This window comes from Tenrec ecaudatus, chromosome 3, assembly GCF_050624435.1.
Source record: "Tenrec ecaudatus isolate mTenEca1 chromosome 3, mTenEca1.hap1, whole genome shotgun sequence".
NCBI lineage: Eukaryota > Metazoa > Chordata > Mammalia > Afrosoricida > Tenrecidae > Tenrec > Tenrec ecaudatus.
In genome coordinates this window covers 23,957,012-23,982,494 of record NC_134532.1, presented here as the reverse complement: position 1 = coordinate 23,982,494, position 25,483 = coordinate 23,957,012, and the positions used below count along the sequence as shown (strand labels likewise).

The window sequence follows — 25,483 nt, the reverse complement described above, 5'->3', positions numbered from 1 at the left end:
GAGTAAAATATAGAGAAACGTGTATGTTAAGAAATCCCAACAGTGAAGGCAATTTGACCATCTCTATTCAAAAAAGGAAAGAATAAAGAAAACTTTAAAGGGACAGGAGAACCAATGAGAAAATGGAAATGAAAACCTTTAGGGAAAATCCAAGTGGGGAAGCTAAGGAAGCACAAGAGAGACCCGTTTATGGCGGGAGCTCCAAGCTGGGGGTGGAGAGATACTACAAAGGGAAATCCATTCTTATTCAATGGGGGAGGAATGTGCTGTATTTGGAGGATGGTTAAGAATTAAAAGTTCTAAAAAAAAAAAAAAAAGACTTAAAAGTTCTCTGTTTGGAGAGAAGCTTGCAAGTTAAGACTTTCATAGTAAGGTGGGAGAACATAAAAAAGGGAAAGGTTTGAGAATCTCCAAGAAAGAAAATTGTGTAACCAAACATACAAATCAATGGAAATCTAATCTCACAGAGCTAGAGGAGTTTTTCTCTGTACAGCTCTGAAAAGTGAGGACTCACATTGAAGCATGGAGTTTCAGTGTATGATCTGATACCTAGCATGGATGCGAGGCCTTATGCCAGTTGAATCAACTCCCCCAGAAAATTCCCCTTAAGGTTTTTTGCTCACACACCTGAAAAACTTCCACTACAGCTTTTTTCTCATACCACAGTTGTTCTTGTTCCAATTGAGACAAAGCTTCTGGGTTGACAACAAAATAACCAATTCATAAGAAATTGCAAAATATTAGACACACCAAAATTAAACATAGGTTTGTGAAGCCTGTAGTGGTGTATTTCTGGGGAAATAATATTCAAAGCAACAAAGCAAAGGGTGTTCGTTCAAGTGTATTAGACTGCACCCTCTAACCTAGGACCAGAGGATGCAATGAGAATCTACCTCTTGAGTTCACTACAGACACTGCAAAGGTTTTAATACGTAAGGTGGGAATTCTCCTCACCAATGCAAACCAAGTTGCAATAGTTCTCTAACATCACATCCTGATACAGGGTCTTCTGAGCAGAGTTCAGGAGCTGCCATTCCTCCCAGGTGAACTTTACAGCCACATCATTGAATGTCAGTGATTCCTGTAGAAAGAGGAGACTATTTAATGAGGTATTTTCCATTTGAAGATTTAAAAGAGTGTATCTTACATTAAAGAAAGCAAGAGAGTAATAAAAACTATTCTGTGATAGTGCATTCCATAATTTGTGGTAAACTGAAGGTTGGGAGAAACTATTTGAACTTATCGCTAAACTCGCAACCACGGGCACAAAAAACTAGCCCTATTTTGAGAAAGATCTCATTGTTCTGAGATAAAAATGGTTTCAATACACGTTCTTCAGGCCAAATAAAGTGCCCCCTGCAAAAGCACTCCATTACGGAGCAGTCTTAAAGGAGCTACCATAGTAGATGCCTCATTTCTGTCTCTGGAGAAGTCGCTATGCCTGAAGGCTGTCTGCAGATAAGAGCAATCTTGTTCTATAGCAAACAATCCATAATTGTAGCAAAACCTGGGAAGGTTTGGGAGTGGGGGTGGAAGGTTTGAGGTCAGCTACCACTAGGTCAAAGTGGTGACTCACCTCCATTTTTTTATTGTTACCTGCTTATATTACCCATTGACTATATAAGTTAACTGTAACATGTACTTGACTTATGAGAGATTTGTAAGCCCCTTTATTTATACCCATTGGAAAATACATTCACTCTCAGTTTTGACATGGGAAGAGGAGTCCCTGTGCCTGTTGTCTGTCTTGTCTTTAATATTTTCCACAATCGCAAAGTTGCTCCTGAGGACCCGTCTGAGTGTTGGGGCCACCCAAGCCCCAACAATAATGCACCCACTCATAAAACTAGAATTTTCAGAAGTGAAATTATCTGAATGATCTAAAAAGAGCTCAGATTTATACTCGCACACAGTAGATAAACACAGACCTGTTTATATTAACAAGCATGGTAACAGTATATGTGAAATGGAATTAGGAGTCCTAACAGCATCTCCATTATGAGATGTTCTATACCTTCAGTGCTGACAGGTATCTGGCTCGATTCAGAACTGATCCCTATGATGGAAGTTCAAAGATACCTCAGTTGTCCAAAATTTGTTGTCAATTCTTACATAAGTCATTCTGCCCATAGCATTGTCTCTCTTCTGGGTTTATTAATCCTTTGCTATGGTCACACAAAACTCAAAGATAAAAGTGATTTATTAATGAACAAGGTACAACTCAGGATCAGGAACAAGATGCTATAACTCAGGACCAAGAACAGAAAGTTTATAGGCAATATCTACCTTCCTGAGTGCAGAACAACGTTCTATACTCCTAAAGGCCACTTTAGAACAAGGTCCTCTTGCCTACCTTCGGACAAATTCTTCTCAGACACCTTTGGAGAGTATTGCCTTAACTTTAATTACAATGTCCTCTTGGACCTCCCATCTTTCACTATATGCTCTCCAATGGGCCTCTCCTAGTTCTGTTGCCATTCTAATCTTGCCTAGGCGGGAAAGGTGCTAGATGGGCCCAAGAAGCCATCATGTCAAGATGGAGAGACAGAAAGAGTGAGGGGCGGGATAGAGAGAACTGCCTGCAGGCATGGTTGAGAAGAGACAGTGGAATATTGGCCTGTCATCTGACCTGCTGGTTTGGTTTTGTTAGCTCTTGCAGGCACATGGTTCAGCTTGAACTCTTGAATTGGGAATTTTCCAGCTTCCAGAAATGCAGGAGCCATTTCCTTGACATCCCTGTAACTGGGAGTCACCTGTGTGACCTAATTTCAGAGTTTCCACCACTCTGTGAACCAAAAGCCTGCTATGTGACCTTCCCATTTGGGTTCCTCAGCCTGCAACCTATTAGCTGACCAGATTCAACAACTTCACTTTGCGAGGCAGTGGACTGTGGTCTCACCTGATGATCTGGTTCATCAGCCTTTGTAAACACATCAATGAGGTGAATCCACCAGACCAGCGGTTCTCAATCTATGGGTCTCAACCCCTTTGGGGATCGAATGGCACGTTCACAGGGGCCGCCTAAGACCATCAGAAAACACATATTTCCAATGTCTTAGGAACCAAAACACCGCTCCTCTATCTGTATCCAGGCAGGTCCACCCACGTGCAGATACTCCCACATATGAGTATCAGGTGTGAAGACTATTACCCATACTACACATTGCTTCAAAACAAAATTTCATTTATTTGTCATTAGAAACAAATATTTCACAATATCTAATTACATATTGTTTTGTGATTAAACACTATGCTTTAATTATGGTCAATTTGTAACAATGAAAACACATCCTGTTTACATTATGATTCCTAACAGCAGCAAAATTACTCTTATGAAGAAGGAAGGAAAATAATTTTATGATTGGGGGTCACAACGTAAGGAACTGTATTAAAAGGTTGCCGTATTAGGAAGGTTGAGAACCACTGCTCCAGAGTGATAACTGACCTATGGATTTGGGACTCACCAGCTTCCACATCTTGAAGAGTTATTTACTTGGTGGCTATTTAGTTTTGCGAGATACTGCAGGGCAAATCATGGAACATCCTGAACCTCTACCTCATAGGGACAGGTCTACTGCTGGTCCTGCAAAATGAACTGTAATATTCATGGCGCAAGAGATATACCAATGAAGATAATGACCAGGGCAGATGGGACACAGTGACAGAGCCAATGGTGAGAGATCCACAAAGAGCTTTTCAGCCAAGATTGTTGGACAGGCAGGAAAGATCAAGAGGACCATATCATCAAGGAGCTGAGAGGAGACTGTAAAGATGGAACTAAGAAATGAGCCTATATTGAGAAGGCACAATGGCTGAGAGGGGCAGAAAGAACAGGCCTGCTCTGAAGAGGAGCAAATCTGCCTACATGTTTCCTTAATATGAATCCCAATGTCTATCCTATTGATTCTGAAAGCAAGTTACATTTTGTTACTTAATAAAACTTGTACCTATGATTGTGGACTGTAATTTATATGTGCCCACTACAAAAAATTAATGAACTGAGACGGAGATAACTGTGGTAAAGATAACTGCTGTTAGAACTGGAAAACCATTGGAGAGTACATGTATGTTTAAGTTCTTCCTCACATGAATCAGGGCTGAAGCTGATGGTTGATTCTCTCTCCTACATCTAGAATTAGAGGAGGTAAAAAGCTGTCACCCATTTTTAAATTAGTATTGCTACAAGGCCCATTCAGATGCACTAATGAGAATGCTGCAGTTTGGGAGACTATTTAATACCACCTTCAGAAAGAAACTTACTCAGACAAAAAACCCATGGAATAATGGACTTTCCTAAAGAAGTGATCTTATTTCTCCTTAAAAAACAAAGCATAGTGTTAAATTTGAATGATTCTCATGGATTGCCCATAGAATAATGAATTATCAGTTGAAAGCTCATATCATCCAAAGAATCCGTAGTGATGTATTATGTTCAATGTCAGTAGTTTAGTGTTACTCCTATAATCAATATATTCCTAATCTTCTCCATCCCAATGTTGAAGTCAGAGTCAAAGTTCATCTCTAACTTCTACTATTTCAAATTTCCACTTTCCAAGGAACCGAATCAGTTATTATACAGGTTCTGCACTTCCAGTAGGAAATACAGAAAAGGATAAAACGCATCAGAATTACCTGAGCCTTGGTCATTTTCTTTGGTCCTTGTAACACTGCCAGGAACTGGGATGCTCTATGTTTGTCTTATGTGGATCAGCTCCAATGATGCTCACGAATTTCAGTCTCTCAGGAGGACATCTCAGAAATAATAATACCCAAACCAGGCACTTCTTCCTCCTGCAGGCTGATGGGAGGATACAATGTGAGTAGTTTAGGTCCAGATGCTGTAAGTGTTCCTGTCCGGCTTCTTAACACAGTCCCCAATACTGTTAACGGTCTCCTACTGAGTGACGGAAAACACGTTAATACCATGAGCAATAAAAGCTAAAACTCATAATTTTCAGACCTATGAGTAAAAGATGACTTTATTATAAATAGAGATTGGACAACCAAATACACATGTCAAAAAGAAGAAACAATAAAGCTGGACCGCTACCTCAAAGCACATGGAATATCAATTCCTTACTGTGGGACTCTCAAGGAGAATGACAAATCAATGAACCTTTATGATGATGGTGTTAATTAAAGCATCTGGAAAGTTTGAAATGGGCTATATAAAGAACTATTATAAACGGAATGCTATTTTTCTACAGGAGCTGTAAATTGTACAATCACTTTAGAAACACTTTCAAAGTCACCATCAAGGAGAGTTACACATATAAGCACCGATAGGACAGAGGAGAACTGTTCTATACTTTCTGAGACTAGAAAGCCACGGCAGGCAGCTGATGAGTTTGTACCTCTAACCTTGAGGTTAGCAATCCAACACTTAACACATGTCAAAACCAGGGCTCCAAATTAAACACTTATACATCATCTATTAGTTTAAAATCTATATACATGTATGTATATAAGAATGAAGAAGTAAATATCCCCCCATAGTGAGTGCACTTTTGAACTCCAAGACAAGTAACATTTTATTGTAGCATTATTTGCAGTAACCCAATGCAATGAGTTGCCTCTACGTCTTCCTTGCGATGGCCCCTTAACTCCTTCCAAATATTTAGGTGGGTGTGTCATCTGACAATGTGAATGAGGAAAAGGAGATCTGGTGGCACAGTGGTTACTGTTGGGCTTCTAAAAGCAAGGTCAGCAGTTGGAAACCACCAATTTCTCCTAGAAAGTAAGTTGGGGATTTCTTCTTTCACGAGTGACATGGCTTTCTAGTCCACTGAAGAGTGACAGTCTTGGAAACCCACATGGGGCAGTTGTACCCTGTCATACAGGCTCGCTATAAGTCAGTGTTAACTTGATGGCAGTGAGTTTGGTTTTTTTGGTTTAAGAGAATTGTGAAAATTGCCAAACAATAGATTGGTACCCTTGAGACTTGGGGCTATGCAAATAAGCTGCCTGAAAACCCAACCTGGAAATGAGTCACATTGGACGTCTGTTAGGTTTAACTGAGGCATTTCTCAGACAGAAATTGGGATCTCACTACCATCGAAAAAAGAGAGAGAAAGAGCCAGGAGTAGGGGCCTTTGAAACTCAGATTCTTGACTGAAACTCTTCAATCCAGCAGACAGGCAGCTGTGACACAAGAGAGGAAGTGATGGGGAGAAGCAGCAACAGAGACATGGTGGCAGCAGAACCAAGAGACTGAAACAGAGCAGTGCAATTCCCAAGGCACGGAACAAGAGAGCTGAGTGCCTCTGGGCAGGAGGTTAATACGTGAAGTGGTGTACATCTGAGTATTTATCTGGGGAACCAGATCTGCCAACCTACATAGAGGTCCGTGAGGCTAAGGGACAGAGTGGGCACTTATCTGCAGAACTAAAAGACCTTTGTAACACTAGCCCATTCAGGACAGAAGCCAAGGGGCTGCAGGGCCGCATTTTAGCTGCAGGTATGGCTGTCAAGATGCTGTCCCAAAGTAGAACTGTATCTTGAGTCATTCAGGATCCACATTGTGTATTAGGGTACAAAAGTTACCCCTATGCCAAATATAATTTAAGGAGAATATTTATGGAACTTTAAGAGACAACAAAAGACACACACCATATGGATAAGGGAGACCACTAGCACGAGGTCAAAATAACACCTGAGGATTCACAGCCTGGACCCTGGATAACAGGGCATAGAACAAAAGGCATGTCGCAGATCATGACTGGAGGCAGATCAATACATCACAGGTACAGGTGGGACTTCAGAAGCAGGAAAGGGACCATGAGTAGGACATGCACCTCATTCAATAGAAGGACTTACAAGACTGGTCCAGGGCTTTCATACAAAGCCAGTCAAGGCAACAGTCACGACAATGTCCCTTGTTCTGTGCTCAGTAAGGTGACCTGCATCAGGCATACACCGAGGCAGGCCCGCAAAGAGGGCTGGCTGCAAAGTTCAGACGATCTACTTTCTAATGCATTTTCCCAGTGGGAGGGATGATCTATATACTTCGTTAATGATCAGAGAGAATTTAATGGCGGCTTAATCAAAGTTGGGTGCAGCAAATGGACACTGTTATCACTGTCATCAGCAATAGAAACCTAAAACCCAATTCACTGCCATTGAGTGGATTCCAATTATAGCGACATTTTAGGAGCAGTTGGAACTGCCCCGGGTGGGTTCCTGAGACTGTAACTCTTGACAAGAGTAGAAACCCTGCTTTTCTGTCCAGGTGTGGCTCATAATCCTGAACTGCTGACCTTGCAGTTAGCAGCCCAATCTGTAACCACTGAGGCCACCACTTTTTGCAAATTGGAGCGCTCAGAATTTAAGAAGCTCTCATAAAATTATAAACGGTTGTCCATCCAGTGAATTCTGTCGTTCAGGGAGAGGCGCAAAGCCCTCTGGCCCTGACGGGCAGGACAGCCCGGCGATTGCAGTGGGTGCTCTCCCTGTCGGACCCCAGAAAGCATGGCTACCGCCTGCTGCCCACCGAGCTCCTCTGCCCAGCCTCGCCCTCAGGAGCCCGGGTCCTGACGCTGCCCGTCCCCGCGTCACTCACCCAGTTTCAGACAGAAACGCACTTGTTCTCCTCACTCACCACCGTCCCGACAACTTACACTTACTTCCCAAAGGCTCCACCGCCCCGCCGGTGCTCAGGACCCTCTTCAAATTCCCGCGGCAGCTCCGAGTGTCCGGGGACGGTGTGTGTGACTAAGGCGGCCGCCAAAGGCCAAAATACACGCCAGACGCTGGTGACACGCACTTCCGGCCCTGCCCTGCACAGACTTGGAGGAGGGCGCCATGCTTAGATTGTTCTAGTTTCATACACCTTATTTGCATGGCCGTAAAGGGGTGGTGGTGTGTGTGCGTGTGTGTGTGTGTGTGTGTGTGTGTCCCACTTGTTCTAGTTTCGTATACCTTATTTACATGGCCTTACGCATTCATTTGGAGGGAAAGACAAAGTGTAATAGCCTGAGTGGAACCATCTTGTAGCAGTCTCCATTTTGTGTCAAGTTATGGACATTCCCCAGAGGTTAAGGTCAAGCAAACATTTGCCAGAAAAAGCAGCTGCAAGATAAGGCCACACATCTATCTCAAAGGAAAAACGACGTTTCAAAATGTCAAGGCTAACTGCAAAGTCTGCTTCTGTTCTTGCTTGCTTGCTTGCACCGCTAAAAAACCCCCATTGTTTACCCCACCCTATAAAAACCCAAGTCTGGAAGTGATGGAGACCAGCCATTCTCCCTCTGTGTTAGTAGAAGTAAAAACCCTAGAACCCTTTTTTGGCTTTTATAAATGCTACTAACCCAAACTTCACCAGGGATGGTTGGCTATGTCGTAACCCAGCACCACCCTACTTTGTAGGAATTGGATCTAACGATACCTCCTCAGTAGCCAACATCACACTGTCCAATGATAAAAATAACAGTAGTGTGTGCAGGTGGAAGGAAGCTGGGGAAAGGTCCACCTTAACTCTGGAAGACTGACAAGGGAAAGGACACTGTTACCAAACCAGCTGGAAACCCCAACGGTACAGTCAGTATTGTGCCAGTGTTTCTGTTATACCCAGTTCCAAGGAACCCTTTCTGTTAGAAGCCCCACCAGGAATGTGGTTTGCTTGTTCTACTGGAATCACTCCCTGCCAGTTCTCTACAACCTTACTCACCTCTAACCACAAAGGACTTTGTATATTGGTTCATATTTTACCCCAAGTATTTCTGTATTCAGGGGAAGCTGGGTGGCAGCATTTTAACACTTATTCCAGAGTCAAAAGAGCCCCCATTTTGGTTCCTTTATTTGTGGGACTAGGTGTAACTGGGTCAGCATCAGTAGGAATGGTGGCCTTTATACAAGGAAATGAAAATGATTTACTGGATTTAAAGAAGTCTTTCAGTTATCTAGAAAAATCCCTCAATTCCCTTGCTAAAGTAGTATTACAAAACAGGCGAGGATTAAACATTTTATTTCTTAAGCAAGGCGGCCTTTGTATGGCTCTGGGTGAAACTTGCTGCTTTTATGCCAAGCATTCAGGAATAATCAAAATACCTTAGCTTTAGTCAGAAAAAGATTAAGCAAGCGAGAAGAAAACAGAAAAAGCCAAGACAGCAAATGTTTAGCTGGTCTCCATGACTCACCACCCTAACTTCCAGCCTAGTAGGCCCTCTGCTTTTGCTTTTAATAGGACAAACTTGTGGCCCGCTAATCATCAATAAATTAGTGCAGTTTGTACAAGACCGAGTGCAATCTGTCAAGTTGATGGTACCAAGTAAATCATATGACCGGGTAGGCCAGAGTGAACCCTTTCCACAGCCCTCTGAACGCTTGCACCTGGAAGATTCACAGGTGGAATAACCACAGGGAGGAATGTGATAGTTAGCCTAAGTGGAACCATCTCGTAGCAGTCTCCATTTTGTGTCAAGCTATGGAAAGTCCCCTGAGGTTAAGGTCAAGCAAACATTTGCCAGAAAATAGCAGCTGCAAGATAAGGCCACACATTTATCTCAAAGGAAAAAAAAAAACGTTTTTAAAATGTCAATGCTAACTGCAAAGTCTGCTTCTGTTCTTGCATATTTGCACAGCTGAAAAGGCCCCATTGTTTACCCCCCCTATAAAAACCCAAGTCCGTGAGCGATTGAGACCAGCCATTCACCCTCTCTTCAGGGAGCTGGTCCCTGCACAGGTTTTTTCTCTTTTCGGTCCCCCTTAAATAAACTGTTTAGCTTCTTACCAGAGACTGAGTTGTTCTTGTCCGGTTCATGTAAAACACCTTGACTTCCACTAATGATCTCCTTCATCCGGGTGACTTCTGTTTGTGTCTTTGTATTCTTTGTCTCTATTATGACTTAATAAATGTTCTCCTTAAATTATGTTTGAGATTGGAGTCGCTTTTGCAGTTTGTAACAGAGTACAAGCTAGTTTCTGGTGGCAGAAATGAGTGAGGAGGCTCACACAGGACAGATCTGTTCTGGAGACCCATTTTCAGTGTAGTTTAAAGGGAACACTTGTTAACTCTTAAGAGATACAGGCAGCACAAAGACACAAACACATCATCTGGGTGAGGGAAGCCACCTACAAGTGGAAATGGCTTCCCAGGTTCACAATTGAGATGTGAGCTAAAGAGGGTGTGGGGGAGGGGCAGGGCAAAGGAAATGGTCATAAAAGCATGATTGGTGGCCAATCAATACTTCACAATGACAGACACTTCTTTAATATTGGTCCAGGGCCTCTGAGACCCCTGTACAGTCTCGTTTGGTTACCTCCATCAAGGATCCACAGGCTTGTAAGCTTATAAGCAAGACCGCCCTCCCCAGCTGCCTGGAGAGAGGTGAAGGTAATCCACACTCCAAAGCCCTCTGCCTGAGGGCCATGTTACCTACAACCTTGCTTCCTAGACAGAAAGCACTCCATGGAAGCTTCCTCTGTGTGGGGTTCTGCAACCTATGTGAGGACTAAATCTATCCGGGGATCTGGGGCTGTCATTGCTACTGTGCCCTTTTGCAAAGCAAGGTGCTGAGAAGTTAAGCTCTAATACAGACCTCGGTCATCAGGGGAGTGGCCTGATGGCTGCAAGGCTGGCCTCTCCTTGCAGTAAAGGCCACGCTGGGGTCCCCTGCTCTCCTGCCTGATGATTGACAAGGAGGGAACGAGCCCCAGGCAAGAACCCACCCTCAATCAGGCCTTTCTGACGTGAGATGTGAGGGTGAATGAGGGGCTCTGGGCAGGAAAAGGGGACCGGCATATTCCCAAGACCTAAGGCAAAGAGGCTTGTAACCAGCTCAGAAAGGATTTAACTGGAAATATGCCAGGGGGTCGTGGCGACCTGGAACGCAGGCAGACAGGATGCAGGAATAGTAATATCCGTGGGGATCGGGGCACAGCTGGGGATGCAGGGTCTGTAGGGGACTCAGAGCCTGGGTTGAGCATAGAAACAGAGACTCACTTACTCTTGGGGGACGCTCAGGCTGCACCTTCTCAGTCAGAGGAAGTGAGTTCTGCAGGAAATTGTGTCACCTGGGTAGGGGTGGGGTGTTTCCCAAGGGGCGGGGTCTGGAGGTAATGAGGGCCTCCTGGAGGGAGGGGCCTGGAAGTGAAGCTCAAAGCCTGGAGTGGCAACCATTCCCTTTGTAGTATCTTCCTAGTCTGGAAGTTCTGCTAAAAGCTGTTCACTCTGGGTGACCCGGCTTGCATTTGAAACACCTTGCATTTGAATCACAATAACACACAAGCCTGGAGAGAAAGGCAACCTGACAGAAAAGTGGTGGGTGGAGGGCTTGCTTCCCAACTTCTTAGACTTTTGTTAATTAGCAATTCAGGAAAAGTACATCATATTAAAACAAAAAAAATTGAATGGGCTAAGTCTTTCCTTTAAGAACAGTTCTAAGTAGACAGAGGTAATAAAGTGAGCACAAACCTGATAAAAATGGACCTTGTCTTAGTGACAATAGAACACATCACTGAATGATTGAAATTAGCAATTCAGAGAGAAAGAACACCTCATTAAATTAGCTGAGGAGGTTTCTGATCTATTTCATTGTTTCACCTATAATCACATGGGTTGTCTTTTCTTTATCTGAATTCATCTAATGTCCCATTCAATACCTTATGGACATTGGTCTGTCCTTGACAGTCAATGATCCACAAAATTTTTACTTTCCCAATCTTTAGTGTGGCCAGGATTGTTTATCATTGCTATTGAAACAGCAAGTGAAAAAGCAGAATTTGGACTCACAATGAAAAGTAGTCAGTGATCATCAGGCAACCACGGAAAAAAAGGACTTAAAAGACTTTTGACAGAGGACAATTTCTATTGGACACTGAGATAGAATGAATTTCTCTGCCATGGGAATGTGTTCCTTATCAACTCTGGAAGAAAGCATATTGCAATTTAAAAACCAGCAACAACAGTTTCTTCCCTCTTTTCTCTTGTCCCAAGTCTTAGTCTGCTTCTTAACTTATGTCTATTTGTCTAAGCGTTTTACTATGCTGCTCTCAGTTTCCAGCATAATTGATAAAGTGACTTATGGGGAAGGTCGGTGGGGTGTGGGGGAGGTTCTTGGGTTCTTGAATCAAAATTTGGTCTATATGGAGCAACAAAAATTTTCTTTCTTTTTTTTTTTTTTTGGTGCACCGTTCCTGGAAGCACTGCAATACCAGGTCGATGCGTGGAGTGGACGGAGCAAGCTCCTATTCCAACTCCCTGCTCCAAAAATCCATTTAATATATTGTCCTCGGATAGAGAACATATCAGATATTAAATTGATAAGAATAGATACTACACTTGATCTTAGCCAAAAGGCCGAGAAGCGATCATAGAATGCAAAAACAGTATTGTAATATATTTTTTCAAATTTCAACATAAGTACAATTTACAAATATAACACATTAAAATTATGTATAGTATTATTTTTTTCTTGGACACATTTCTCATTTGATTGAAGTTTTTGAGTAGATTGCTGTCGTTGTTTAAAAGGTCATGAAATTTTTCCCAAGAATTTGTAAAATTATGTCACACATGAAATTGCTTTCAAAGTCTCAACACTTAATTGTGATTTTTCTGATGTACACACTTTATTTAACATAGAAAAAACACATTCAGTCGCAGCATTAGTTCCTGGTAAGGACAGCAGGTATTTCACAATTTATAGTGCATTATTGTATGGAACATGGTTTGTTTCAAAATGTTGAAATATTTCTAACCATTTGTTCTCTATTGTGAGTTTTGCTGATGCCCAAGGTTTAACCTTTTCCTTATCAATATATTTTTAATAATAATACCTCATTAAAAAGATCGTTTTCGGAAATAATACTATATGGGAAATTTTGAGTAATATGATCGAATGATTTTTGCACATAATTCCATTTAAGTTCTTGTTTTACTGAAACCCAATGAAAATGTTCAATATCATTATAATGTACTGTCCACTCTTCTAAATAATCTATGCAGTTACTATAGAACTTTTCAGCGTGATTCATGATATTTGCACGATTTATTGCACCGTGCTCTTCTAGTTGGCTTATACTATTATGGATTGTTAACGGAAGAAAAATATTCTCTAACTGCTCTTGCCACTGAAATTCTAAATTATTAACTTCATTTGCTACTTCGATTACCAAAGTTTTGTCACCTTTAATAAGTTTTATAGTATTTTGAAAAAGAGCTGCTTGATTGTGTGAAAACTCTAGCCAAATGTTTGAAGATTCCTTTTAAAAAAATTCTTCTAAAATTCTAGGACATTTATCCTGTGATAGAAAGTAAGATTTCAAAGGATCATATATTTTCAAAATTCTTTTGACAGCGGGCAAAACAGCTAACCAGCACGTTTTACTGTATCCAAGTATTTTCAGATATTCGACTTCTGCAGTTTCACAAAACCCTTTAAGCATTTTAATGTGCACATCGTATATATAGCAATAAGAATATATTTTATATATATATATATATTTACATATTTTTAGGGGCTCATACAACTCTTATCACAATCCATACATATACATACATCAATTGTATAAAGCTATAAAGCACATCTATACATTCTTTGCCCTAATCACTTTCAAAGCATTTGCTCTCCACTTAAGCCCTTTGCATCAAGTCCTCTTTTTTCCCCCTCCCTCCCTGATCCCTCCTCCCTCATGAGCCCTTGATAATTTATAGATTGTTATTTTGTCATATCTTGCCCTATCTGGAGTCTTCCTTCCCCCCCTTCTCTGCTGTCCCTCTCCCAGGGAGGAGGTCACATGTGGATCCTTGTAATCAGTTCCCCCTTTCCAAGCCACTCATCCTCCACTCTCCCAGCATCGCCCCTCACACCCCTGGTCCTGAAGGTATCTTCCACCCTGGATTCCCTGTGCCTCCAGCTCCCATATGCACCAGTGTACAACCTCTGCCCTATCCAGTCCTGCAAGGTAGAATTCGGATCATGGTAGTTGGGGGGAGGAAGCATGCAGGATCTGGGGGAAAGCTGTGTTCTTCATCGGTACTACATCACACCCTGACTCCTCTCCTAACCCTCTCTATGAGGGAATCTCCAGTGACCGACAAATGGGCCTTGGGTCTCCACTCTGCACATCCCCCTTCATTCACCATGGTGTGTGTGTATATATTCTTTTTTTTTTTTTTGCATGTTGCCTTATACCTGGTCCCTTTGGCACCTTGTGATCGCACATGTGGGCATTGTTGCTTTTGAGCTAGATGGCCGCTTGTTTATCTTTAAGCCTTTAAGACCCCAGACGCTATAAGGTGATTCCTCAGTCACTTTAAAAATGGGTCTCTTACAATCCTTGTCTTACAATCCTCACAGCTGTGCATAGGGCCAGGAAAGACAATTAATATACATCAACCATATCAACACTGTGGGGGGAGGTCAGATGCTTACAGACATCCTCCCTGAAGAAAGTCAGTCACCAACCAGTAGGCCCAGCTCCCTGCTGTTAAAGACAATGGACACCTGCAGTCACCTATTTGGTTCCTGTAGGTGGAGTTCACACCCTACTGATAATGGTTCCTATGGAGATCCAGAGAACAGATCATCCTAAATCTAGGATCCGCCCATCTTGTCACATGTATACCCCAATCCCTCTCTTCCTGTCTCTTCCTGTTGGGTGTATGTCCCTAGACCACCCCTTCTCACTGCTGTATAACCTATAGGGCAAATTCTTCCTGTGACGTATGTCTTTACCTATAATCAGTGGGCTTGCATGCCCCCAAAAGGTATATAGGCCTGGATTAGCAGTGATCTCTCTCTCTCTCTCTCTCTGTCTCTCTCTCTCTCTTTCTCTCTGCTCTTCTCTTCTCTCCCATCCTCCCTCCCTTTCCCCTTGTCCTTCTGTCTTCCTTCCCTTCCCCCTCTCTCCATGTGGATCACCAAGAGGCACTGAGGTGAGCAATGCTACCATGAAATGTGTGTCTGACTCTATTATTTGACTCTCTCTTCTAGCTCTCATGTTCTTGATGACTTTAATATAATACTTATATATCTCAACCATGCAATTGTTCTTACTGAACCCATGATTACTTGTGGGGGGCTGGCACCCCCCAACTCATACCATACAACACAATTTTAATTTTATACAAAATAAAAGGAATATTTTCTTCATCTCTTGGATACTCAAGTACAATTTAACTTCCATTTGGAGCTTACCCACGTGTGAGGACCACGAAAATAAACCACTACAGCACCTGCTTGGTTTTGGACTATTTTTATAAGGACACTACCTGCTGTGGTAAAGATGAAACATTATGGTTTATAAAATATAAAAAACAAAAGCCTAAGGAGCTTTTACTCTGCTCCCTATGGTTCTATGAGTCAGAATTCACATGACAGCTCTGACTTTATTGTTCTTTTAAATGCATTCTCTTATGCCATATAAGTAAAACCTTAGAGTTTTTGTGTATTTGCAAACCAGAGACAAATACAAGAGATAAATCACTGCAACCGTGGTGCTTGGTAGAGGGGAAGCAAACAAGAGGAAAACTTTTTAGATTGACAAAGGCTAAAACAACGGGCTCAAATATAAGAACAATCTGAGGCTGATCCAGGACAGGACAGTGTTTCTCCCTGTGGCACATGGGGTCACTATGATTTGGAACTCACTGAGTGACCCCTAACGACCACCTCCCTTGTATAAGTACTGAAATGTTAGAGTGCTTCTTCTTTAAATAAGCAATAAAGTAATAATCATTCTAGAATCATTGTTGAAAATATATAATCATGATTTTAATATATATACCTGCAAGATGAAGCAATAATCAAGGACAAAATTGAACAAGGGTAGTAGATTGGTATGAGAAACTTTATTTATTTATTACTTTAATGCCTGAGGAACTACAAAAGAAAATTTTAAGACTACAGAGTATATAGGGTAAAATTATTTATAAAACACACCACAACAGGATATATTATACTGGTGTTTTAATACTAAAGCAACATATTTCATGATTACACAATTTTATTGGATTAGAAGAGTGATTAGATCATATATCAGAGCAGTGTATATCTACATTTGTGGAAATGGGATGGATTGAGTTTGAGAGCACCTGTCCTTGACTTTGAGTTCATATTTCAACTTGACTCAGTGGGATTATTACCAGGGACGCAAATATGATTCAGTATTATAAAAACTATTATGTAACCAACTACATAAACAGACTAAGGATAAGAACCATACGATCATATTAATAGGTGCAGAAAAGGCATTTGACAATATCTAACACCCATTCCTGATAAAAACACTCAATGACACAGAAGTAGCTAGGAGAGACCTCAACATATGAAATGTATTAAAGGAAACACTGTCCGTGAAGGACAAATTGTTGACTGGAACTTGCTGAAAATAAGACACTTATTCACACAGAAAGTTTCATCGAAAGAGTCATACAGAACCCACAGATTATGGGGAAATAGATCTTTAGCAGTGAGGAGAGGGAGAGAGCTGGGGAGGAGAAGGAGAGGAAGAGGAGATGACAACTGGACAACTGTGGCATTTTCAGGAATTCCCATCTTGATGCTCACTGGGCATGCATCAAGGGACAGGAGTCTCGGGTGCGTGTTGTAGCACAGGGAGCAGGACCTGAAATCCGTGTCTGAGGATGAAGCAGGTTGAGAAGGGTCTCCCCGTTGTGCCTCTTGATTCTACAGGGCTTAGGCCTGTTCTTTGAGTTGGGTGGTTGAGAGGCGTTCAGGTGGACGCCAGAATTGAGGTGGTCAAGTGCAGCAGATGGCATCAGATCCTATCAAGTGAAGTGGGTGTCTCTGTGGCCCTAGGTGCTGGAGTGTCTCTCAGGGGTAATTTCCACTTGGAAAGTATGCCTTCCACCCACCACTTTTCTTACAGTTTGTCTTTCTGTCTGGGCTTGTGTGTTGCTGTGATTCAAAAGCAAACGCGTTTCAAATACAAGCAGGAGCACCCAAATGGCACAGGTTTCTGCAGGATTTCCAGACTAAGAAGAAACTAAGAATGGATCCTTAGCCCTGAGCCTCACCTCCAGGCCCCTCCCTCCAGGCCCCTCCCTCCAGGCCCCTCCCTCTAGGCCCCTCCCTCCAGGCCCCTCCCTCCAGGCCCCTCCCTCCAGGCCGCCCTCATTATCTCTAGGCCCCGCCCCTTCACACAGACACCACCCCACCCCCTCCCCAGGTGATAAGAGTTTCCTGCTGACTCCATTTCCTCTGAGTGAGAAGGATCCTGTGAGCATCCATGAGTTTCTAAGGGTAAGTGAGTTTCTGTGTTTCTGGGCTGATCCCAGGCACGGAATCCCCGCAGGCCTGGCGTCCCCAACTGTGTCTGGGTTCCAGGGGAAATTACAGTTCCCGCACCCTGTCCGCCAGTGTTCCAGCTCACTGCGACCCCTGGGACAATTCCTGTTAAATCCTTTCTGAGCTGGCTACAGGCCTCAGCCTTTGGGGCTGGGAATACTCGGGCGTCTTTTTTTGCTCAGAGCTCCTCCTGCACCCTCAGCTCTACCCCAGAAAGACGTGATTGGGAATGGGTTCTTGCCTGGGGTCGCTCCCTTCCATGTCAGGTCGTGGGCATGAGAGCATGGGGACCCCAGAGTGGCCTTTACTGAAAGGAGAGGCAGCCTTGCAGTCATCAGGCCACCCCACTGATGACCGAGGTCTGTATTAGAGCTTAACTTCTCAGCACCTTGCTTTGCAAAAGGGCACCAGAGCAGTGACAGCCCCAAATCCCCGCATAGATTAAGTCCTCATGTGGATTGCAGAGCCCCACATAGAATAAGCCTCCACTGAATGCTTTCTGCCCAGGAAACAAGGTAGTAGGTAGTCTGGCCCTCAGGCAGAGGGCTTTGGGATGTGGCTGACCTTCACCTCCCCACTCAGACCAGGGAGGGGCAGTCTCTCTTGGAGGTTTGCCTGTGTGTGTCCTTGATGGCGGTCACCAAACTGGAGACAGTACAGGGGGTCTCCTAGACAGGGAGCCATGTGCTATCCCCCTTGCCTGGACTGCATTGGTCAGGAGGCCCTGGACCCATCTTCTAAACCCGCTATCTAAGGATGGAATGTCTATCAGTGTGATGGACTGATTGGCCACCAATCATGCTTTTGTGACAATTTCCTTTGCCCTCCCCCTCCCCCTCCCCTTCTTCATCTCACATCTGAATTGGGAACCAGGGAAGCCATTTCCACTTCCTGTTGGTGGTGAATTCCCTCATCCAGAGGATGTGTGTGTGTCTTTGCGTTGTCTTTGTCTCATAGATTTAATAAATGTTCTCTTTGAGCTCTATTTGAAGAGGATCTCCTCTTTACCCTGATCTTGACTGCATGTCCCTCAACCATTTCTGCCCATCGGAGGCTAGCTTGTGCTCTGCTTTAGACTGTAAAATGGAATTCCAATCTCAAATATCATTTAGGGTGAACATTTATTAAGTCTTACAAGAGACAAAGCCTCTTCCCCCAGCATTCTGGGAAGCAGGTCTGCAGAAAACCAACATGATTTATTCACAGAGACATCCTGACTCAAGGCCTTGCAGCTGTAGCGCTAAAAGCCTTCCCCTTATCAACACATACTCCTTGACCTAGCTCCTTGGATTGTGGAATCTGCCTGCAATTTCTTTCCCTGCCTAAATAAAGCCTTTCTTAACTTCACATTCCTGGCTGAATTCAATCTCTGCTCTGCAACTCAGTTTTCACCTCTCAGGGTGCTCTATCTCTAATAGAGCTCCTGAGATTTGTGTGCTGCTGCTGTAGCTTTCTTTCCACTTGGAGTGTGAAGAGTCCCACGTGGGGATGTTTCCCCTAATAAGCCTCACCTCAGAGATTGGTTGTGTTAATGGCTCATCTCTCTAACACTGCGCTCTTCCACCCCTGCCAACACCCCGTTATCATCCCTCTTCGCTCTTAGAGTATTGCTGGCCCAGATTTAATATCCACTAATTTTCTTAATAGAGAATTTTGGTTTCCCTTGTCATCCTTTTGATTTGCAGAATCTAGCAATTATTTTATTTATTTTCAGGTCCTTCTCTGTATTAATCTGGAGAAATAATAGATTTTCTTCACCTGTAGTGTTTCAGTGTTGAAAATCCACCGGGCAGTTCTACACTACCCTATAGTGTCACTATGTGTGAGAATTGGTATATTTTAGTGGCACATGCCCTCAAGATCAGCACTTTTTAAAAAATTTGAGTTATTTTCACAGTTACATAGAATTTAAATCGGTCATTTATCCTAGTGGATACAGAAAACGTTTTGAAATATCCTGGTGTTTATTAATTAACCAGTTGAATTTAGCTTTGTATTTTCTTGCTTATGCTTAATTGAGTTGGTCCCCATCCCCCACCCCACCCCTCTCCCCACATGACTGATTTTGAAATCATTAATGGTGGACATACATCCACATCCTAAGGGCTGCATACTTAAGTCTCATTTGCTAACCTGCTGACACTCGTCTCTCTACTTTTCCATTACTTAAGCTTGCTATTTCTACATTGGTCCCCAGACCCACTAGATTCAAAATTTTAGTGGGCTGTTGCCTATGCCCATATTGGATACCTGCAGGAAGTTTCCTAGCTGCTCCATCCCGCCTCGTCAGCCTGTGTAGTTGTGATTGGAGGCGGAAAGTGTTCCCACCTGCCCAGGGTTTGTTGCTTTATAAACCAGAGTTCGAGTAGTGTGCTTGGGGCCCGGATGTATGGAACCCTAGCTGTTTCCTGGCGGCCAGCTCCAGTAAAGCTTTTGATTTCATCCTTTTCTGTGTGGCCCTGATTAGTCTTCAGACCTGGATATAACAGTTTCTTGGAACCAAATTCTAAGTATATAAATTATTTTTATCCTTTTGATTTATTTTTTTCATAAGTTAGCTGTCTTTTCAATTTGTTTGCATTTCTGTACAAGAAATGTGTCCTACTAGTAGCTCTTCATTTTTAAAATTGTGTCATTAATTATTTCTAATACAAGGCAACATCCAAATATATAACTCTTATATATAGTAAGATAGGATCTTATTTGAAATAAGATACCATTTTCTATGTGTCCGTGCATGGTAATGCTTAAATGTTCTAGTCTTTTATCCACATGTTCTTGATAAGAGGCTTGTTTTGTCCACTGCACTACGGTGGATTCTGTGAGTGATGCCATAGCACCTTAAACTCCTCCTTGGGGTTTCTAGGCTATAATCGTGTGTTACCAGATGGCCACCTCATAGAACACAACTGCTTTCATTTCATGGACCTCCCAGTCCTTTAACCACTGGAGCAGTGGGGCTTCTTCACGGACTAACTTAGATAGGCCACACTGACATGCTGTTCATTATAGACATGGTGATTCTTAATGGGAATTGTGTTTGTTTCTGATTTAGTCATATTTTCAACACAATATCCATGTGCATACATAGACAGGATATGCGCTCATCATGTTCCATTTCCCCTTTGGTTAGGTGCCATGGATTTAGTTCCATATCATGGCTATGTCATGTGTTATAGAGCAGAACAGTTCTATATTGTTTCTCGAACATCATGATAGTGGAGGCAGATCTGTTCTTCCACCGTAATGCAGGCTGAGTTTACCTCATCAATCCTCAGTGGAACAGTCCAATCTGCTGGTGCCACCTAGAAACATTCATTGTCCCTAACCCCCCAAAACTAACTCACTGCCACTGAGTCAATTCTGACTCATAGTGTTCCTCTATAGGTGTCTGAGATCTATAAAGGAGCAATCAGCCTCATATTTTTCTTTTAGATCTGCTGGTGGGGTTGAACTGCCAGCCTTGAGGGTAGCAAATGAAGCCAGAATTCATTTTCCCCCCTGGGAATGAGTCAAATCAAGCAGATGCCATCAAATCCACACCAACTCCTGGAGACTCCTGGTGTGTCAGAGCACAGGGATGTTGCAGAGGTGTTTCAGTGACTGGTTTCTCAAAGTGCCTCACTCAGACTTTCTTCCCTGGAGACTCTGATGAGACACCAACTTCCAATCTCTCCATGAACACCTATCCATGTTAACCATCTGTAATGCTCAGGGACATCAAAAACGAAGCAAGGCACACATGCGTGCATGTACACACACTTAGGAAAGCCAGAACCTCTGTAAGTTGGAAATCTTTTAGAGAAGAAAAACTCTAAAGTAAAAAATGAGTTTGAGTTTCTAATTATAACATGAGAAACCACAGAGTTGAATTTGTAAAATTTGCAGGACCCAGAAAAATAAAGTCATTCTGTTAATTTTCAACTATCAAGTTTGTATGTGAATTCTACAATTATACTGTAACCTAACTGGTCTCTTTACCATAGCTAGAGATTAAAATTAATATCAACTTTAATAGATCTTCAAGAGAGGTGTTATATGTAAATAGCTTAATATTCTTCCTGAATTTTCATGGAAGATGAACAGGTATCCTAAAGATTTTTAAGATGTACAATATTTGAGAAATTATTACAAATGTATTACATTATTTTGTTTAGCATAATCTATTAGGAACAGCTATGCAGTAGCTTCAAAAATTTCATGGATAAATTCCATAATCTTTATTCCATTTTTCATGAACTTTTTGAAAGCCCCTTGTGCTTTCATGAATATGGCATGAATGATTGGCTACCAATGAGCTCCTTGTATCTCAATTAGGTAATAGTTTGGTAAATATCAATCATTTTGCCTACTATATGATTCTATATGGTGACCATATGTGGTTTCAGAGTAAAATTATATTCCGTAAGATTTTCATTGGCTAACTTCATAAGTTGGCTGATTTCTTCTAAGGCTGCCTTCAGTCTCTAATCTTTTGTTTGGTAGCTGAGCACTCAGTTGCTCTCACTACTCAGGGACTGCATTTAAGGACCTGCATCTTGAAGTGTGAGTGCTTGCAGGCAGAGCCCTGTGTGGCCTGATGTCTCAGGAATTAGCTTCCCTTACAAATTGGTGGGCCTTTGTGGGGCTGCTTTTCTTTTTCTGTAGGTCTTTCATGTGTTCCTATAATGATACTTTATTGCATATGGGGTATATGAAGAAAGGAACGCTTTTGTCACAGTGGGTTAAAAATTGGGCTGCTGACTGCAAGGGCAGCTGTGCACACTCACCAGAAATGTGCAGAGAAGATGAGTCTGCCTGCTCCAGAAAAGATGTGCAGGCGTGGGAGTCCTACAGGGAGTTCTGCGCTGTGTGATAGCTCTGCTGTGAGTTGGACCAGATGTGGTGGCAGGGAGTTATGTGTGGACAACGCCAGCCCTTGTTCTTGACCCCTTATTAGCTATTTGAGGCTAAATGCAATTAGATTCATGTTTTTGTGGACTCTTGTGAAGTGCAAAAAAAATTTGTGATAGTTTTAGGAACTGATTATTTGTGGAGGAGAGTTGTTTTGGAACATGCTACTTTTTTAATTGATTTTAGTCTTGTTTGCATTTCTTCATTGAAGTATCAGTGATACACCTTTCTGACATCTTTATCCTTATTAAAATTTATTTGGTCAACCTGGGGTTTGCCTATCCTTAAAACATAACAAGTACACCCCCACCTGATGCCCTGTGGTCTGGTATTTTGTCCTCCTGGAGCAAAGTCTTTTGGGCTATCCCTTAGTTAAGTCCATCACGTCCTTCAAATCACTGTTAGCAATGAATTCAATTGATTAGACTAGTAAGGGCAGATGATTAAAACCACCACTGAACAAAAGGGCCCCATAGGCAGGTACAGAGAATGATTTCACAGTGGAAATCAGCTGAGCGAGTACCTATGTTCACCTCCCTTCTGTTTTGAGGACAGATGTTTGCTCTGGGTCCTAACTAGACTAATTAATTCGAGGCATTGAAGAGAATGCCTTTCTTGATGTTAGTTGCCATCTAGTTTTCTCACTGTTGCTTTATAACAACAGTGTGCACCCATGGTGAGGTAGTGGGCTATGTGTTGAGTTGGTGAGGTAGTGGGCTGTGTGTTGAGTTGGTGAGGTAGTGGGCTGTGTGTTGAGTTGGTGAGGTAGTGGGCTATGTGTTGAGTTGGTGATGTAGTGGACTATGTTGAGTTGGTGTTGTAGGGGGCTATGTATTGAACATGTACCCACATGTTCAGCCATTCAAAGCCACTAACTGGTCCACAGTAGAAAGATGAGACTTTCTACTCCCTTAAAGAGTTGTGGTTTCAGAAAAATATAGGGCCTGTTCTAGTCTGCTCTTTAGGGATGTTTTGAGTCAGAATTGACCCAATGACTGTTTTTTTTTTAAATGTGCAACAGAAAGAAAAACATGCCCTGTGACATACTCTGACTTCAACATGGTCTGCTTTTTTTCTCTGAGACTGGAATGGTGACTTGGGGCTCTTCACGTATTGGTCATAAGTCCTACTTTGAATTTCTTTTAAATAGTGCACTATTGTTTCTTTTGTTTTACTTTCTTGCTAGTGCTTCTTCATGCTCCATTTATTTTTCTTGTGCAGAATCTTCCATGAATGCTTATTGCTAATGAGCTTTTCATTTGGTGGGTGACCATGGAGCTTCCCTCTCCTGCCCATGAAGACCTTGGTGCTCTTTGACTCCTTTGCTTGTATGTTTGAGGAACGGAAATCTAACTGAGCATTTGAAAACTCATCACAGAACCGTCCCATGTTGTTAGAATTTACTTATCATACCAGGGTTTTCTGGCTAGTGTTTCCTAAAGTGATCATTTTATTTCTCCTACACTAGCTCACGAAATGTAAATATGCATGTGTTAATGCTCAGGCTCCACCTTTGTTGCATTTCTCATACAAGTTGTTACTATTTGACCTTGTCCTTCTGTTCTTAGTAGTTGCTGTGGAGTCATTTTTAACTCATAGCCACCTCCTGTGTCCAGGGTGAACTCTGTTGGTTTTGGAATGGTGTGCCCTGTCTGAGCAGATTGGTCTTGTTTTCTTTTGATTTCCTCCATGCTTTGCCTGGGTGTTATATTATTTCAATCAGTCTAATAAATGCAAGAGCCAGCTGTACGGGCCTGAGGTAAGCAGTATTGTCTGAGAGTCCTGGCTTTTCCAGGAAATTGAGTTCCAGTTACCTGAATTGAATAGATTGTTTTCTTTGTCTCCTCTTTGTGCTATTCAGAAGATGTCTAGATCATCTCTGTAACTGATGACTTACAGAATATAAACTATTGGCATGTGAACAGAAATGTAGTTGCCAGGCACTTAGTTGTAGGTAGACACATGGACCTGCATGCTGACTTGATTCAACAACTTACCATTTGAGCAATACAGAACATGGACTTAATGGCTCGTGACTTTCCTCAGCTGTATCCCATTGGAAGCCACAAGAGACAAGAGGACTAAATGAGCCAATGTGTCGAAATCTCTTTGGAAATTGCTTCAGAATCGTGGTTGCTGAATAAATGCAGTGTTTATAATGAACGTGTTGTGTGAAAGAGACCCTAGTGGTTCACTGGTTTAATCGATTCCTTGCTGGTCAGACCCTCTGAGACTCCAGCATACCACACCCATCAAGGGAGGGAAGTGAGACTATTTGTGCTCATAACGATTTACAGTGTTGGAAAAACTAATGAACAGTTTCATTCCCTGTTAGAAGGTCAAAATGAGGTAGAATTTAACTGACAGCACTGCACTTTGTTTTTGTTCATCATAAAGGAATGAAATTTTGGCTTTAAAACATGTCACCTGATGCATTGCTATAGATGAGATTTTGAAAGGCTTATTAGATCGACATTATGTTACACTGTTGTAGCAGAATTGTAGATTGACCATGCAGTTCATGTGACTTTATATTATAGCTAGTTGGCGATGCTGTGAAATATTAGCATCCAAGTGCAGCCTCTACCATGTTGTTGTTAGGTGTCGTTGTGTCCATTCCAATCCCCTAAAACCCTCTATATAACAGCATGACACACTGCCCTGTCCTGCACCACCCTCACAAATGTTCCAATGTTTGAGCCCCTGTGTCGATCCATTTTGTTGGAAGGCCTTTCTCTTTTTTACTTCTCTCTTCCTTACCAAGCACAATGTCTGGAGGGGAACAGAGGATTTCTCCCAAGTTGTCTCCCCCAAATAAATGCCAAACTTAGTTGCTTGTTACATCTGTCAAATGACTACACTTGGGGGTCAACAGAAATAGGTCAGGGGATATTCTCCCTAAGGGTTATCAGCCATTCAGAACAAGCAGACACCACTGTTTATCCCACAACAAGCAGAGCCAAGTCCCTTCTGATAAGGAGAGTAGTAAATTGTTTCTCTCTGAAGGAGAACCCAGGGAGGTCAAGCCACTGAAGGGAGATCAAGGTTAGGCTACCATATTGAGTCTAGGGAGCTGCCTTTCTTGTCACATGTATACCCTTAGTCCCTCCCCTTGCCATCAAGTATTCACCCCCAGCTTCTCTGATAATCTGATCAGAGTTTTGTTCGCGTTTGATGTGGTTCTCTGATTCCTCCAGTCGCTTCTCGTCATCCGTGAGTTTGCTACTCGTTTTTGTTATCTCCTCCATAAGCTCCTGTATTTCTCTTTGATTTATGGCTTTTATCTCTTTTGTCATTTCACCCTTTTTCTGTATTGTTTCAGTCATATCCTCTATGACTCC

At 42.4% G+C, this 25,483-nt stretch overlaps 1 non-coding gene across 1 annotated transcript; it reads right to left on the bottom strand.

Moving 5' to 3' along the window:
* Window positions 1-12,116: 12,116 nt before the first annotated feature.
* On the bottom strand, window positions 12,117-12,307 carry LOC142443901 (U2 spliceosomal RNA). The gene has a single exon (XR_012783626.1). It is a non-coding gene; the product is annotated as a U2 spliceosomal RNA (small nuclear RNA).
* Window positions 12,308-25,483: the final 13,176 nt, after the last annotated feature.